Source organism: Carcharodon carcharias, chromosome 2 (genome assembly GCF_017639515.1).
Source record: "Carcharodon carcharias isolate sCarCar2 chromosome 2, sCarCar2.pri, whole genome shotgun sequence".
Classification (NCBI taxonomy): Eukaryota; Metazoa; Chordata; class Chondrichthyes; order Lamniformes; family Lamnidae; genus Carcharodon; species Carcharodon carcharias.
In genome coordinates, this window is record NC_054468.1 from 150761596 (window position 1) to 150780605 (window position 19010).

At 45.3% G+C, this 19010-nt stretch overlaps 1 protein-coding gene across 3 annotated transcripts in view; it reads left to right on the forward strand.

Annotated features, from left to right (window-relative positions):
* dop1a (DOP1 leucine zipper like protein A) overlaps positions 1 to 19010 on the forward strand; it is a 355194-nt gene that overhangs the window by 286200 nt on the left and 49984 nt on the right. The window lies entirely within an intron of this gene.

The following is a 19010-nucleotide window of genomic DNA, read 5'->3' on the forward strand; positions in this document are numbered from 1 at the left end:
GACACCTCCGCAAAGGGGAAAAGTTTCTTCCTATCTATCCTATCTGTGTCTCTCATAACTTTGTATACCTCTATCAGGTCCCCCCTCAGCCTTCTCTGCTCTGAGGTAAACAACATTAGCCTATCCAGTCTCTCTTCAAAGCTGAAGTGCTCATCCTGGTGCCCAAAGCCCTGTACAGCTGCAGTAAAACTTCCCTACTTTTATATTCCATTTCCTTTGCAATAAATGCCAACATTTCATTTGCCTTGCTGTACCTAGCATACCAACTTTGTGATTCATGAAGCAGGACCACTGAGTTCTGCAATTTCTCTCCATTTAAATAGTATACTGCTTTTCTATTGTTCCTGCCAAAGTGGACAAGTTCACAATTGTCCACGTTATACTGCATCTGCCAAATTTTTGTCCACTCACTTAACCTGTCTATATCCCTTTTCAGATTCTCTACCTCATCTTGACAACTTACCTTCCTACCCAGCTTGGTGTCATCAGCAAATTTAGCTAGCATACATTCACTCCCTTCATCCAAGTCATTGATAAGATTGTAAATAGTTGAGAACCCAGCATTGGTCCCTGTGGCACTCCATAAGTTACAGCTTGCCAATCCAAAAAAGACCCATTTATCACTACTCTCTGCTTCCTTTAGCTAACCAATCCTTTATCCATGCTAATATTTTACTCACTATACCATATGCTCTTATCTTGCATAGCATCTTACTTTGTGGCACCTTATTAAATGCCTTCTAGAAATCCAAGTGCACCATATCCACCAGTCCCCCTTTACCACCTTGGATGTTATTTCATCAAAAAATTGTAATAGATTAGTTAAACACAATTTCCCTTTCACAAAGCCATATTGGCTCTGCCTGATCACATCGTGATTTTTTTTAAGTATCCTGCAATAACTTCCTTAATAATGGATTCTAGCACTTTCCCTGTGACAGAAGTTACGCTAACTGGCCTATAGTTTCCTTGCTTTCTGCCTCCTACCTTGAATAAAGCTATTAGCTATTTTCCAATCCACTGGGGCCCTTCCAGAATCTAAGGAATTTTGCTGCTACTTCTTTTAAGGCCCTAGGATACGGGCCATCCGGTCCTGGGGACTGTCAGCCTTTAGGTCTAATAGTTTTCCTAGCACCTTTTTCCTGGTGATGGTGATTGTTTTAAGTTCATCCCTCCTCATCACTTCTTGATTTTCAATTATCTTTGGTAAGTTTTCTAAGTCTTCTGCTGTGAAGACAAAAACAAAATATCTTTTCAACACCTCCGCCATTTCCTTGTTTTCCATTATCAATTCCACAGGGTCACTCTCTAGAGGACCAACACTAGCTTAAGTTAGTCTTTTTGTATTCAAATACTCCTAGAAACTCTTACTATATTACTAGCTAGCTATCTCTCATACTCTGTTTTATACTTTTTTATTATCTTTTTAGTCATTCTTTGCTGGTTCTTAAAGCCTGTCCAATCCTCTGACCTACCACTAATATTTGTGGATTTGTACAGTGTTTCTTTCAATTTAGGATTATCTTTGACTTCTTTATTTAGCCATGGATGATGCATCCTTCTCAAACAGTCTTTCTTTCTCACTGGGATAAATCCTTGCTGAGAGTTATTAAATATCTCCTTAAAATTCTGGTCTACCTTTTAACCTAGCTTCCCAGTCACCTTAGTCAGCTCTGCCTTCATACCTTCATAGTTACCTTTATTTAGGTTTAAAACAATAGTCATGGGCCCATACTTCTCACTTTCAAACTGAACATGAATTTCTATCATGTTGTGATCGTTGTCTCTTAGGCACTCCTTTACCATGATTAATCCTGCCTCATTGCACAATACCAGGTCTAGGATAGTCTGCTCCTTGGTTGGCTCCAGAACGTATTGCTCTAATAAATTGTCCGGAAAACACTCTATGAACTCATTTTCCTGGCTACCATTGCCAATCTGATTCTTCCAATCTACATGTAGGTTAAAGTTACCCATAATTATTGCGGTACCTTTCTTACATGCCTCATTTATCACTTCCTGTATACTCTGTCCTACAGTGTAAGTACTGTCAATACTGAACGAGTACCATCCTTAATTAACAGAGCCACGCCGCCAACTTTTCCTAGCTTCCTGTCATTCCGCTATGTCAAATGCTCTTCAACGTTTAGGTCCCAGCCTTGGTCATCTTTCAACCATGTCTCTGTAATGCCTATCAGGTCATACATATTTATGTCTATCTGTGCTAATAATTCATCCCTTTTGTTACAGATTCTACATGTATTCAAACGCAGATCCTTAAACTCTTTTTTTAACCATCTTTGCAATCTCCAGCCTTATCTGCAATTGCTCTCTTACAATGGTATATTCTGTCCCTTCCTGTCACTCCTTGGTAATCATTACCCAAATTGCTGCACTGCTCTATTACTTTGTTGTTTCCCTTTACCATATTTCCTCTGACGTGATCCCTTCCCCCCACTATTTAGTTTAAAGCCCTCTCTACCACCCTAGTCATACGATTCGCCAGAACACTAATCCCAGCACAGTTCAGGTGTAGACCATCCCAGTGGTACAGCTCCCACTTACTGGTGTCATTGTCCCGTAAATCAAAACCCATTTCTCACACATCAATCTTTGAACCACGCATTCATCTCTCAAATCTTGTTTACTGTACATCAATTTGCTTGTCGCTCAAGGAATAATCCAGAGATTAATGTTCTGCTTCTTAATTTAGCCTCTAGTCCCTCAACAACCTCTTTCCTGGTCCTACCTATGTCGTTGGTACCTACTTGGACCACAACAACTGGATCCTCCCCCTCCCACTTCAAGTTCCTCTCCAGCCCAGAGCAGATGTCCTCAACCCTGGCACCAGGCAGGCAACACAGCCATCTGGACTCTCGCTCTCAGCTGTGAGAGAACTGTGTCTATCCCCCTGACTATCCCCTACTACCACTACATTCCTATTTACTCCCACCACTTCAATTGCTTCCTGTATCACAGTGTCCTGGTCAGGTAGCTCATCCACCCTGCAGCCCCCACTCTCATCCAAATGAGCTGAAAGAACCTCAAAGTTGTTGGACAATTGCAAGGGCTGAGCCTCTTGCACTCCTGCCTTCTGGTCCCTTTACCTGTCACACCTGCAATCACACCTCCTTGTCCCTGACAACTGAGCAAATCAGAATTCCCTATCCTCAGGGGTGTGACCAACTCCTGGTACAAAGTGTCCAGGTAACTTTCACCCTGCCTGATGTGTCGCTCCGCCTCCAGCTCAATAACCCTGAGCCAAAGCTCCTCAGCCACAGACACTTACTGCAGACTTGTTTGTCCTGGATCACACTGGCATTTAGGAATCCCACATTCTGCAGTTCCAACACATCACCTTCCCTGCCACGCTTAATGTGTTTTAATTAACTAATTATTTAATCTTGTATAATTATTTATTTTCCTTTTATTTTATTTATAGCCTGCCCTTAGCACCACTTACTGTATGAATTTAAACCTTAGTAATAGAGTAGACTTTTACCACTTAAATATTCAAAAATTAGTTTCTTTTCTAATTTCCAGCTATTTATATACGTTTTCCCCAAGAACAGTTACTCACCAGCCAGTCAGCTTACAGCTTTCAAGCCACTGTTCACTGTTCGACTTCAAACTGAAATTCCTGGCTCTCCTTTCACTGTTCTAACCACTCGGTTCCATAGTCCTGCTGTTTTCTAGCTTTGTGCTGCCTCCTCTACGTTGTCCATGTTTCAGCCCCATACAGCAAGGAATGGATCATGACTGCATGATAGACTATGAGCTTGGTTTAAATTTTGATGTCGCAGTCTTCAAACACTTGCTTCCTCAGGTGGCCAAAGGCTGCACCAGCAGGTTTCAGGTGATGCTGGATTTCTTTGTCAATGTCAGCCTTCTGTGAAAGGTAACTTCCAAGGTATTGGAAGTGTTCCACATTTTCTAGGCATCATTAATCCTAATCAGTGGGGCTGGGGTGTGTGCATTTGGAGCTTACTGATGGAGGACTTTGGACTTCTTGAGTATAGGTCTCATCTTGTCATATGCCTCAATAAATACGTCAGCAATTCTCTGGAGATCCATTTCCAACACAGCACTTACTGCAGCATCATCAGCATATTGGAGCTCATAGACTGAGGTCAGCGTAGTCTTAGTTTTTTGACTGGAGTCATCTGAGATTAACTAGGTTACAGTCCATTCGCTAAATAAGCTGCACTCCAACAGGGAACTTATCTCTAGTCACATGGAGCATGGCAGCAAGGAAAATCGGAAAAAGAGTTGGCGTGATGACGCAACCATGTTTTACTCCTGTCTTAGCCTCAAAAGCGGCTGTAAAGGATCAGTTGCCAAGGATCACTGCTTGCATCATGAAGCAGGTAAAGGATGGTAACGAATTTTGGAGGCCATCCATACTTCAGCAGAATCCAGGGTGCCTCATAATTTACAGATTTGAAGGTGTTATGATCTCCGCTGATATTATTGGACAAGTCAGATCCCAGGATAGACCCTGGCTTGACAGTTCCTAACTTTTAATTTTTGTTTAGAAACGTGAAGGGCGGCTACTGAACAAAGCCACATGAGTTAGCTGATGAACTTTTAGCAAAAGAATAAACACCTTTACCTTTACAGATATATACGGATTTGTAAGGATAACACAAGTTTCAAAAGCTATCTTAAACTCTATTGTTCACAGTAAGTGCACAGCCCATGCAAACCAATGGGTGACCTGTGGTCATGCACACCGCACTCTGAAACCAAGTGACAAATACCACCCTGAACAGATGCTATGGATTTCCCATCAACTCCCCCAGATGCTGTCACAATGTGAGCCAACCGGTCTCACAGAACTCCATCTTTCACATGAGAGTTTCTACTCTCAAAGAACTCACTTTGGAATCTTCTCCCAAACGATGCTTTCTCTTGGTCGCCTTCCACAAGGGTCTGCCTCCAGGGTTCTGATCTCTCCTTCCAATGGCCCTCTCCCCTGGATTACCATGTGCATTCAAGCTTCGCCTTCTATGCCTTCTCGCACAGATATTCAGCTATGCCAACAGAACAACACGGCTTCACATACCCATAGTAAGGAGTCAGCAACCTTTGACTGCCTCCTTGGAGCTTCTGGCTTCTTGCAAACCCACTTTGCCTTGAGTCTGCTTCCTGCAGCTTTCACTGTTTAATTCAGAGCTTTCCCTCTGCACCTTGCTTTCGCTTCTACTGAACAGGGTCTTGTTCCAGATTCCTGTCCTGGTCCTCTGACTTAACAATGGGCTTCTTGGGATCTTTCTCCTTATCCTTTGGGACCCTCTCCTTGCAGTTTTTGCTCTGGGTAGACTGCTGACAACTTGTTATCTCCCTTGAGATCCAGAACTCACTCGACATTGACAGTTACTTTAACTTAAGAGCAATTCGTCTAAGATTCTTAGCCTTATTGTCCTCAGCAATCTGCTAGTCTGTCTAGCTAAAGAGACATTTAAACTGATTTCTTCACCTTAGAGCATAATCGCCAAATGAATTCAAACTGCTTTCTGTTTCTCTGTGTCTCCCCTTCTGTTGCTTGGCAACAGCATAATTTTTAGTTCTACTTTGAGTCATAAAACCTCATTTGAATACATATATGCAAACAAACCCACAGACTTGCAGGCAACATTCTCCCAGAGAAAGAGTCTAAATTAAACTAGACCCAGGTTTCATCCTTTTAACCCACAAATAATCGTATAAATTAAACTTAGGAATAAGCTATAGCTTTAAGTTTAACACACACAATTACAGATATAACTTACTTAAAACTATCTCTAGTTCCTAACAAAGGCCTTTGTCAAATCAAATAACTCCATGTAGAGAGGTTGGTGTTGTTTGCAACAGTTTTCTTGTAGTTAGCAAACGGTGCTTGTTGATGGCCTAAACACACTTTGAGATTCAGGGAGTGACTCTTCAGCAAGTATAATAAATCGATTCAGAAGAGTTCTTGTAATGATATTTCCTGCAATGAAAAGCAAGAAGATGCCTCTGTAATTTCCACAGTTGGATTTGTCCCCTTTCTTGAATATTGTCACACTCATTGCACTTTTAAGATCATTTGGACTTCCTTTTCATTCCAGATCCATAGGATAAGGGCATTGAGCTGTAATGTTAGTTCCTCTCCTCCATGCTTAAAGATTTCAGCAGGGATTCCATCACCTGCTGCTGATTTGTTGTTCGTCATTTTGTATGATGGAGTTCATCACCTCCATAGGCATTGGCAGAGTTCCAAGCCCGTCTCTAACTGGGTGTTGTGGGCTCAAGTTGAAAGTGCTCTTGTCAACAATTGATTCTAGATTGAATAGGTCTTCATAATGCTTCCTCCAATGGGCATTGACAGCTTTCCTTTCTTTGATCAGACCTGTCCCATACTTAGGCTGGTCCTTGAGTACTTGTGCCCTAAATGGTGTTTGTGGCAGTGATGAAGCCACAGATATCATTCATACCAGCAAGATGTTGAATTTCCTTTGACTTGCCTGCCACTACATATTCTTCACATCGTGGGTTCACCTTTGTATATCGGCCTTTAGTAAGCCAGATCCTTTTGCATTTAGCTTGGGTTGAGCCAGGCGCAGAAAGTCTTGTGCTTATGATCAATCAATTCGATGATGTCCTGATCATTTTTATCAAATTAATCGTGGTGTTTCCTGACAAAAAATCCAAGTGTCTGCAGGCATTGATGAGATTGGACTTAAGTACATCCCAAGCACTGTGGACAGTCGTCTTCTGTTCTTGTTTGAAGTTTGAAAGTTTTTCCCTAAGGTAATGTTGGAATTGATCTTTTTTGATCGAATCCTTCAGAGCTTCGACATTGATCTTTCGTGGACATCTCTTCTGTTGCACCTGTCTTTTAGGAGCCAGTTTGATGGACAGAATAGAATGAATAAGCTGGTGATTGGTCAGGCAGTCATTAGCCCCTGTCATCGCTCTGGTGGCGCAGACATCTCTGTGATTCCAGGCATGGACGATGGCTTAATCGATCAGGTCCTAGTGCTTGTACCATGGGTGTTACCATGATGTTTTGTACTTGTTCTTCTAGTGGAACAGAGTATTGGTGATTATAAGCCCATGTTCTGCACATTTGGTATTTAAAAATAACTTAAATGAACCCAGCCTCAGTGTTGCACCTCAGCAGAGCTGGGATCAGTGTCCTCGCAGGGAGGTTCACTAGGAAAAGTCTAAACTAGTTTAAATTAATGGGTTTAAATTGGCAGGGGGAGGGGCATCTACTTCTATAAGTAGAAAAGAGGAATAAGGGGTATAAAGTGACAGCTTTGGATAGTACTAGAGAAGGAAATAGTACTTCTATATTGGATAGAAGCAGACTAAGTAGCTCTACGAGGAATTCAAGCTGGGACAGTTGAGGAACCAGGGCTGCTTAGATGCCGAGGGAGATAAAGAATAGGATGCAACAAAAACAAAGGGTGTATAATGCATGCCAGGTGAATTCTTCAAGCAAGAACCTGGCCAAATAAGTTGAGAGAGGAAGTAGAGAAGAAAGTATAACCAGCAAGGAGAGAATGAGAATTGAATGGCAGTTAACATAAAAGGGAACCCAAAAATCTTCTACCAACATGTAAACAGCAAGAGGCTATTAGGAGCAAAGCAGGTAATAAATGCTTAGAGGGCAGGGCAAGGCTAGAATACTTAATGAGCACTTACTAGGAGGATGCTGACAAAATATCAGTAGAAGAGGCAATGGTAGAGAAAATGAATAGTGTACAAATTGAAAGGGAGGTGGTACTGGGAAAGCTGGCTCTGCTCAGGATGGATAAGTCACCTGGTCCATATTGCTTGCATCCCAGGTTACTAAATAAAGTCAGGGTGTAGATTGTGGCGGAGATATTCTTCCAATCTTCCCTGGTTATGGGGATGTGGCAAAGGATTTGAGATTGTCAGATGTGACACTCTTGTTTGAAAAAGAATGGAAGGAGATTGCTACAGGCCAGTTAGTTTAACATAAAGTTTTAGAAACAAAAACAGAAAGTCGGAGAGGTTTGACTTAATTAAGGAGAACCGCAGGAATTTGTAATAGGTAGATCGTGCTTGACTAATCTCATTGAATTTTTTGATGAAGTGACAAGAAGGTTGATGAAGGGAATGCAATGAATGTTGTATGACTGGATTTGAAGTAAACATTTGAAGTACCACACAAAAGGCTCGTTAACACAGTTGAGGATCTTGAAATAGGAGAGTCAATTTGGATAAAAAATTGTTTAAGGACAGAAAACAGTGAGTTGTTTTTCAGGCAGGAGGATGATAGACAGTGGTGTATCCCAAGGGTCAGTGCCAAGTCCATACATAAATGACTAAGATATTGGAATACAAAGTAAAATTACAAAATTTGCGAATAATACCAAACTTAGAGGATGATAACAATCAACAGTCAAAAGACAGGCTACTTGAAAGGCAGACAAGTGGCAGATGAAATGTAATGCCAAGATGTGTGATGTGATGCATTTTGGAACAAGAAATAAGGACAGGCAATATAGATTTAATGGCACAGTTTTAAAGAGTGTGCATGGACTTAGGGGATAAATCTTTGAAGGTAGCAGGACATTTTTTTTATTCATTCATGGGATGTGGGTGTCACTGGCTAGGCCAGCATTTATTGCCCATCCCTAACTGCCCTTGAGAAGGTGATGGTGAGCTGCCTTCTTGAACCGCTGCAGTCCATGTGGTGTAGGTACACTCACAGTGCTGTTACGGAGGGAGTTCCAGGATTTTGACCCAATATTGCAAGAGTGCTTAGTAAAGCATATTGGATATTGGGCTTCATAAGTAGAGGGTCTGTGCTGTAACCATTCAATGATTCTATGTGTGGCATTGAGTACAAAAGCAGGTAAGTTATGCTGAAACTTTATAAAGCTCTGGTTAAGCCCCAACTAGAGTATTGCATCCAGTTCTGGTCGCTACACCTTAGAAAGGATGTGAGGGTCCTTGACTCCAAGGAGCACAGTCCCACCTTCTCCAAACAAACCTTATAGCTAAAATCCCTTAAGTCTGGGACCACTCTGGTAAATCTCCTCTGCACCCTGTCAAGGACTCTCACATCCTTCATGAGGTGGTGGCCAGAACAAGAACTCTCGTTGTGGCACAACCACAGCTTTACAAAGGTTCATCATAACTTCACTGCTTTTGTACTCGATGCCTTTATCTGTGAAGCCCAATATCCCCTATGCCTTGCTAAACTACTCTCTCAAAATATGTCCTTCCATCTTCAAGGATCTGTGCACGTGGACTTCAAAGTCCCATGTCACACTCTTTAGAACTCTGCCATTAAGTCTATATTGCCACTGCATATCACTTCAGCCAAATTGCAATGCCTTACCTTTCTCTGTATTAAATTCCATCTATCACTTGCTTGTCCATTCTGTTATTGTATCTGCCCTATTACAGTTGATTGATACCTTCCTCACTGCTTGCCATACCTCCAAATATTTGAAAATTGGCCAGGTATGTCCTGTTCACAAAAAGCAGGCCAAATCCTATTGGGCAGACATGTGGCAGATGAAGTTCAATGCAGAGAAGTGTGAGGTGATTCATTTTGACATGAAAGATATGGTGAGACAGTATAAAATAAAGGGAGAGCTTCTAAAAGAGGTGCAGGAACGGAGGGACCGGGTTGTACATGTACATAGATCATAGATCAAGGAGGTCATGTTGAACTGTCAACCAGAGCCAAGGCCGTGGCACTGTGGTTGGTCCAGCTGCTCAGGGGGCAGGAAGAAGTGTTAAAGGGCAATAGTGGTAGGGGATTCGTTAGTGAGGGGAGTAGACAGGCACTTCTGCGGCCGTAGATGTGACTCCAGGATGGTATGTTGCCTCTCTGGTGCCAGGGTCAAGGATGCCACGGAATGGCTGCAGGGCATTCTGAAGGGGGAGGGTGAACAGCCAGAGCTCGTGGTCCATATTGGGACTAATGACTTAGAAAGAGAAATTAGGTCCTGCAAGCAGACTTTAGGGAGTTAGGTAGGAAATTGAAAAGCAGGGCTTCAAAGTATAATCTCCAGATTATACCCAGTACCACACAGTAGTGAGTATAGGAACAGAAAGATAGAGCAAATGAATGCATGGTTGGAGAGATGGTGCAGGAGAGAGGACTTTAGATTCCTGGGGCACTGGGGACATTTCTGAGGGAAGTAGGACCTGTACAAGTTGGTCGAGTTACATCTGAACAGAAACGGGACCAACATTCTCGTGGGGAGGTTTGCTAATGCTATTGGGGTGGATTTAAACTAAATTGGCAGGGGGGGGTAAGATCCTGAAAAGTAGTTCAGAGGGAAGAGAAGCTGAGATGGAATTAGAAGTTAAAACGCTAGTAAGTGAGCCTGGAGGGCAGAGGAAACATAGGCTAGATAAGAAAGAAGTGAGTTTAGCAAGGCTAAATAGAATATATTTTAATGCAAGGAGCCTGAGGAATAAGACAGACAAGCTGATGGCACAGATAGGCATGTGGGAGTACAATATCATAGCTATGACACAGACTTGGCTAAAAGGGCAGGATTGGCAGCTCAACATTCCTGGTTTCAGGGTATTCAGACGAGAGGGGTGTAGAAGGGGGGGCGGGGGGGTCGTAATATTGATGAAGGAATCAATTATAGCAGTGAGGAGGGATGATTTCTTGGAAGGGTCACCAAAAGAAGCCATATGGAGAGAAGTAAAAAACACAAAAGGGGCAAACACACTGCTGGGTATGCACTATAGGCCTCCAAACAGTCAGGGAGAGATAGAGGATCAAATATGAAATCAAATTTCAGAGATGTGTAAGAATAATGCGGTAATGGTAGGGGATTTTAACTACCCAAATATTAACTGGGATAGTTTTAGTGTGCAAGGTAGGGAGGGAGCAAAATTCTTAAGTTGCATCCTGGAGAACTTTTTTAGCCATACGTAGAAAGCCCAACAAGGGAGGGGCAGTTCTCAACCTAATATTCGGAATTGAGCCCGGGCAGGTGGAAGGCATATCAATAGGGAACATTTTGGAGATAGTGACCGTAACTAAGTTAGATTTAGGATAGTTATGGAAAAGGATAAGGTTGGGCCAGGAATAAAAGTTCTAAACTGGGGAAAGGCTAATTTTACTAAGATAAGATACAATTTGGCCCAAGTGGACTAGGAGCAGCTACTTGTAGATAAAACCAGAGCAGTGGGAGGCATTCAAGAGGGAAATAGCAAGAGTACAGGGCAAATATGTTCCCATAAAGACAAAGTGGGAGACCAAGTCTGGAGAACCCTGGGTGTCAAGGGACTTAAAGGTTAGAATTAAGAAAAAAGAGAAGCTTATGGCAGATACCGAGGGCTCAGTATGGCAGAGTCCCTAGAGGAGTATAAAAAGTGCAGGGGGATCTTAAAAAGGAAATTAAGAAAGCTAAGAGAGTGCATGAGAAAGCATTGGTGGGTAGAATAAAGGAAAACCCAAAGGGATTTTTTAAATATATAAAGAACAAGAGAATAATTAGGGAAAGAATAGGGCCAATTAGGGACCATAGAGGTAATGAGTGTGTGAACCCAGAAGACGTGGGTACAGTCCTCAGTGAATACACAATGGAAAAGGACAACGCAGGTGTAGACGTCAGGGTGGAGGACTGTGAAATATTAGAGGAAACTAACAGAAAGAGAGAGAGGAGGTACTAGCGTGTTTAGCGGCCATAAGAGTGGATAAAACCACAGGCCTGGATGAGATGTACCCCAGGCTGTTGAGAGAGGCAAGGGAAGAGATATTAGGGGCCTTGGCAGTAATTTTCAAATCCTCTCTGGCCACAGGTAAGGTGCCAGAGGACTGGAGGACTGCTAACGTTGTCCCATTATTAAAAATGGCAGGAAGGGATAGACCAGGAAATTACAGGCCACTCAGTCTAACCCTCAATGGTGGAGGGACAGAACTTGGATTAATCAGGGAAAGTCAACATGGATTTGTTAAGCAAAGGTTGTGTTTGACATTTGATCAAATTCTTTGAGGAAATAACCAGGAGTGGTGATGAGGATAATGCATTTGATGTGTTCTGCATGGACTTTAGCAAGGCTTTTGATAGCAGTCTGGTCAAGAAAGTAAGATCCCATGGGATCTAAGGCAAAGTGGCACGTTGGATCCAAAATTGGCTGAGAGGCAGGAAGCAGAGGGTGATGGTGGAGGGATGTTTCTGTGACTGGAACTCTGTTTCCAATGGGGTTCCGCAGGGCTCGGTGCTGGGGCCTTTGCTGTTTGTGATGTACATTAATGATTTGGACTGAAATGTAGGAGGTATGATCAAGAAGTTTGTGGATGACACGAAAATTGGTTGGGTGATAAATAGTGAAGATAGCTGTAAACTGCAGGAGGACATCAAAGGACTGGCCAGGTAGGCAGAGCAGTGGCAAATGGAATTCAACCCAGAAAAGTGTGAGATAATGCACATTGGGAAGGCTAACAAGGCAAGGGATTACACTAGAACAAAAACAAAAATACCTGGAAAAACTCAGCAGGTCTGACAGCATCTGCGGAGAGGGATACAGTTGACATTTCGAGTCCTTATGACCCTTCATCAGAACTAAGAAATATAGAAATGAGGTGAAATATAAGCTGGTAGAGGAGGGTGGGACAGGTAGAGCTCGATAGGAGGCCAGTGATAGGTGGAGGCCAAGAAGAGACTGCCAAAGATGTCATAGACAAAAGGACAAAGGGGTGTTGACGGTGGTGATTACACTATGAAGGGTAGGACCTTGGAAAGTACTGAAGATCAGAGGGACCTTGGTGTGCATATCCACAGATCCCTGAGGGTAGCAGGGCAGGTAGATAAGGTGGTTAAGAAGGCATATGGGATACTTGTATTCTATGCCTCAGCTAATAAAGGCAAGAGCAGGGAGGTTATGTTGGAACTGTATAAAATGCTGGTTAGACCACAGCTGGACAACTGCGTGCAGTTCTGGTCACCACATTAGAGGAAGGTTGTGATTGCACTGGGGAGGGTGCAGAGGATATTTACCAGGATGCTGCCTGGGTTGGAGGGTTTGAGCTATGAGGAAAGATTGGATAGGCTGGGGTTGTTTTCCTTGGACCAGCAAAGGTTGAGAGGGGACCTGATAGAGGTGTATAAGATTATGAGGGGCATACATAGGGTGGATAGGAAGGCACTTTTTTCATCAGTAGAGTGGTCAGTAACCAGGGGTCATAGATTTAAGGTTAGAGGTAGAAGGCTAAGAGGGGAGTTGAGGAGAAATTTTTTCACCCAGAGGGTGGTGGGAGTCTGGAACTCTCTGCCTGAAAGGGTGGTTGAGTCAGAAACTCTCGTAACATTTAAGAAATATTTAGATATTCACTTGCGTTGCCATAGCCTCCAGGGCTATGGGCCAAGCCCTGGAAAATGGGATTAATGTAATCAGATCTTTGTTGACCGGCATGGACACAATGGGCCAAATGGCTTCCTTCTGTGCTGTACATGTCTTTGAATCTATGAGTTAGGCCTCATCTGGAGTACTGCGTCCAATTCTGGGCAACATACTTGAGGAAGGATGTGAGGGCATTGGAGAGTGTACAGAGGAGATTCACAAGAATGATTCCCGGGATGAAGAACTGCAGCTATGAGGATAGATTGGAGAGGTTGGGACTTGCTTTCCTCGGAAAAAAGAAGGCCAAGAAGAGACTTGGTAGAGGTATTCAAGATCCTGAGGGGTATGGACAGGATAAATAGTGAGAAACTGTTCCCATTCAAGAGAACATCAAGAACTAAAGGCCACAGATTCAAAATAATTGGCAAAAGGAGTAAATGCAATGTGAGGAAAAATTTTTTGGGACTCTGGAGCAAACTTCCTGAAAGGGTGGTGGAGCAGGTTCAATCGAGGTATTCAAAAGGGAATTGGATTGCTACCTGAAATGAGAGAATGTGCAAGCTTATGGGGTTAAGGCAGGGGAGGGGACTAGGTGGAATGTTCTTTAGAGAGCCAGTGCAGACTTGATGGGCCAAATGGCCCCCTTCTGCACTGTAAAGATACTGTGGTGCCATGGCCTGCACTGCACTCCTTCAAGGTTTTGTCATTCCCAGCAGACTTCAGTACTGAGTACCGGTTTGAGAGTAGCAAACATCCCAAAGATTACTGCATTCCTGCACTTTTCCATCCTCTGGATAACCACCCATCTACTATCCTGAACTCTCTCTGACTGTGGGGTGACCACCTCCTGGAACATACAATCCTGGAAACTCTCATCCTTCCTGATGCTCTGCAGCAACTCCAGCTGTTCCATAAGCTTGGAAACCTGGAACTTGAACTCAAGCAGCTGGAGACACCTGGGTCCCCAAGATACATGATGTGCTCTGATATTCCTATATGCACAGTAATTTCAAACAACAAGGCTGAGCCACAGAATGGTCTAACAAAGACTAGGCAGGATTTTGAGGTTGTTGGGCGGGTGCTGTGGTTCTGCCACCCATGATGGGCCCAGACCGCAATTTCATGCTGGCAGGCTAATTCAGTTCCTCACTGGCTGGGAAGGGGTGGGCAGGGGCTGGAGCCTGTTGGCTGCCAAGTCCAATGGCGACCTGGCGGCTGGTTTAAGAACGGCCCAGGCAGCAACTGGAAGGACATGTGTTCAGCGTTCCCAATGTAGTTGAGTGCAGCTAGCCACGGAAGGCAGGAGGGCAAGTTGGGTGGGCACTGAGCCCCCTGCTTTTCCGACGAGTGCCTTGCCATCATCCTGGAGGAGGTGGCTGCCACCTTGTCCCCAGAAATGGGAGGAAGAGGAGGCCACTGCACCTCACCAAGAGGGCATGGGAGAAAGCAGCAGCAATGGTGAGCAGCCATCTCATGGTGCGGTGCACATGGGTACAGTGCTGGTAGCGCTTCAATGACCTGCTCAGGAAGAGCGAGTACCGTGTTGGCTTGGGTCGATGTGCAGAAGTGTTAAAGTGTGGCTGTCTCTCTGCGGACTTCAGGGGTGCTACAGTCTGAGTCAGTGACACCAGAGCTGGCCAAGTTGATGAGCCCTCGCTGCTTGGACTGAGTGCCTTCTGGCTCGAGGGCCACGATTTGGATGTGTCCTGGGAAGTGCTCCTCAGCTGGGGTTAGCCAGGCTGCAATGACACTACAGCTAGAGAGTGGACTAATCAATGCTCCTGTCTTCAGGAGAAGACAAGCCATAACCAGGCAGGGAGGGCACATACAGGCGGAGGGCAGCTGAACCTCCTGTTGCTTGCACAGCAAGACTCCCTGGAGCTAGAGAGCCATGTGAAACCGGACATGGAGAGGTGGGGGTGCCAGATGAAGGTAAGAGCGCAGTGCACAGGGGTTTAGACTTTCGGATTGTGCAATGATTCTAGTGTAGTCTCGTCGTTGATGTGAGCTTTGAATCTGGAAACCCATTGACCATGTGATGCAGATCTCCATTGCCTCACCAGGGTACCTGGCATGCACAGTGACAGTACGATGACTTTAGCTAATGACAAGCCCTTGTTCTCCCTTTAAGGTTCGCCAGCAGGCATTTGCTCTGTGGACCCTGAAGGGCCACCCCTGATGCCGGAGGACCACCAGGCTTCTGTTTTACCTGCGTCACACCCGCTCTCTGAAGCCGGCACCAGTGCAGATATCAGCACCTTGGTGGGCATTAGTTTGGTGGCTAGTATCTTGGTCCACGTTGATGAGGGTATTTCATACTTGCTTGAGGTGCAGATGGAGGCAGAGAATGCCCAGGCAGTCGGAGGACTGCTGAGGACCAGGATGATGCTCAGTCGAAGGCTGATGATAAGCCTCTGGAGTCATCCATTAGGCGGCAGATACTGGATATCCAGTGACATGTGCAGGAGCATCTGGCGGAGATCCATGAGGGTAATGTGTACCTTGGTCTCTGTTATGGATGGGTCCATGCGGAGCATCAGCACTGTGTGGACTCTTATGGCCAAGCGCATGGTCTTCTCCATTGAGAGGGTGGTGACTGTCATGGAGAGGCAGCTCCAGGGAGAGAAAGAGTGGTTCCTGGGGTTACGCTCGGACCTGCAAGCCTTTACACAGGCACTGAGCTCAGACAGTCAGTGCCAATGTGGGAGATGGATGAGGCACCCAATATCCCAGCTAGGTGCCTGACCATCAATGGTGAACAGGGAGGTCCAGAGTGACCTCACGTTAGCTCACGAGCTGCTTGTCATCTCTTCAGGCTCCTCTCGGGGCATTCAGGATGACGGCAGCAGCTCCTCCACCCCTCTGCCAGTGACTCTCACATCTGATGAGGCTGCGATGACTGGGGAGATGCCAGCCGTGGCACTGACCGCTCCCTCCCAGGCAGGGCCAGCACAGGCACCACTGGCCAGAGGACAACCGCATCAGCAGGCTGTCTTCAATGCCGGTGCCAGCATGGGGGAAGCACCAAGACGTAGCGCTTGCAAGTGTAAGTTAAAGGTATCATGAGCATAAGAGGGAGAGTTCATGGGTGATTTTATGTTCATTTATGTTTACTTTATCTATACTGGTCTGGCAATGAAGACCAGAGAAGTTTATGCAAATAGTCTGATATTGTCAAAATGAGATAAACCTTGTTTTTGTCATCATAGCCTGAGTAGGCTTCACCTTTTTACTTTATTGGCGCAGGGAACGGCAGTATGTAATACTAAATGTAAGTGGCTCTGAACTTTATTGCACAGGTACTGAGTGTTCTTTGTGTTCAAATGAAAGGGCCCTTTCAGACATCCGGGATGGAGGAGGCAGCCCTGGCGCGCAGTTGAATCTGATCTTTGGTAGCCTAGCTGAAGGAGCGTTGGATCAAGGTGTCCCTGCCTCCCTGCAGGTTACTGAGGTCTGCCTCCATGCCCTCAGCATTCTCCTCACTGTGCTCCTCTTCTGACTCACTACTAGACTCATCATCTGTGGTCTGTACAGCTTTGTCAAGATTTTCTTCCTCCACTGGGTACCCCCTTGCCAGTGCCAGATTGTGGAGAGTGCAGCATGCAACGACGATCAGTAACATCCACTCTGGGGTCTATTGAAGGGCACTCCCTGAACGGTCCAGGCATCGGAAGTGCGTCTTGCAAAGACCTACGGTCCTCTCTACTCCCGTTCTTGTAGAGGCATGACTCGTATTGTAACGCTACTCTGCCTCTGTTCTTGGGTGGCAGAGAGGCATCATGAGCCACCTCTTCAACGGATAGCCCTTGTCACCCAGCAGCCATCCATCCAGTAGGGGTGGAGCACTCAATAGCCTCGGCACCTGGGAGTATCTGAGGATGTAAACATCATGGGAGCTGCCTGGGTACCTTGCATAGACTTGTAGAAACAGCATCCTGTGGTCACACACTAACTGCACGTTCATGGAGTGGAAGCCCTTCCTGTTGATGAAGGCACCGGGCTCACCTGCTGACGCCTTGATAGCCACTTGATGGCACCCTGGATGTGGGGAAACCCAGTAATCGTTGCAAAGCCTCTGGCTCCCTCAGTAAAGAATAAAGGTCAGTACCTGACTGAACAGAGCTTCTGTCACCAGCTTGACGCAACTGTGGACAGCTGATTGGGAGACTCCACACAGATCCCCCCCCACCGACCTCTGGAAAGTGCCGGAGTCATAGAAGTTGAGGGTCACTGTGACCTCAGAGCCACTGGCATGGGGTGTCCACCCATACAGTCGGAGCTGATCTCAGGCCTAATCATCTGACAAATGGAAGTCACAGTTTCCCTTGAGAGGCGGAGCCTCCTTCGACATTGCATCTCAGACATGTTGAGGTAGCTGCATTGCCGCCTGTAAACACTGGCAGCAGGATAGTGGCATCTTCTGTGGCCTCTTCCACCTTAGACTTCCTGCTGGCTCTGCACCTCTTGTGCCTGTGCCTTTCCTCCCACATGTCTTTCCCTTGGAAGCTGCATTGGGACACCCGGCTTCCTCTCCCTTCTGCCCCTCTTTTCCTCCTCAGATGAGGTGCCACCAGCGGAGACCACACTCCCCATTACCAGGGTAACAGAAGGCTGTCTGATACCTTGTAGGGTCCATATAGCCTGAATCCCCTAGGGACCTTGCAGATACCAATGAGTCTTAAAATGAAGCCTAGAAATGCTAAGAATGAAGCCCTGAACAGAGATGAAGCTGCCAAGTATCAATAATTCACCTGCAGCAAACTATCTACCAAACTCCTCACTACTCACACTGACAATGCTGCTGACCCTTTTTATCCTGCCCTTGGATGAGGGTTTTGAAAATGTCAGCTGGCCACCTGCCCGTTTTGCACGTGCGACGAGCAGAAAATCAGACGCGCAATGAAAAAATCAACATAAGTTGGACTGCTAATGGCCTTAAATGGCCTATTAATTAATAGCGGGCGCAGCTCCAGCACCCACTCGTGCCAGCTGAGGGAAATATCGCGCGAATGCGCAATGATGTCAGGACACTTGCCCAATGTCATTGCGTGATTGAGTCAGGCGCGCAACCACCCACAGAACGTCAAATTCTGCCCCCCTGTTTTGGCTTTTAGAATCTAGTTAGTACCTTATTTAAACTATAAATTAATGCCTCTATACCTGCTCTGTGCTAATGCCCTCATTAATTCACTTATTAAATTCCCGATTGAAATTTTAAATTTCCCAGCTCTTTGTTTACTCTTGTTTTGTCTCAGAGAGCACAAAGAGAAACACACATCAATCAATCACCTGCTTTTCGAACAAGCTCACTTTTACTCCCACTGATTTCCCAGCGCTGCTTTCAGCTGTGGATACCAGCACGAGATCCTGTCAGGTTGTTTACACTCCTCTCATTGAGTCTTCCATCGCCTACCCCACCGCCCCCCCCCAACCCCATCCACCACCCCCCAACCATGCACCACTTTTAGCTGTGGGTCTCTGGCACTGTTCACTCCCAGGCTTGTTGTTGGACTGGTGGGCAAGAGCCTGGGATTGAGGTTAATCAGGTCCATGAAGGAGCTGGCACAGGCATGATGGGCTGAATGGTTTTCTGTTCTGTATCATACTATGATATTGACAGAATTATGTTTTACGAGCAGGGCACAGAATTTTGTTTTTTTTTAAAACAGGATCCCTGCCCAGAAACCAGCCTG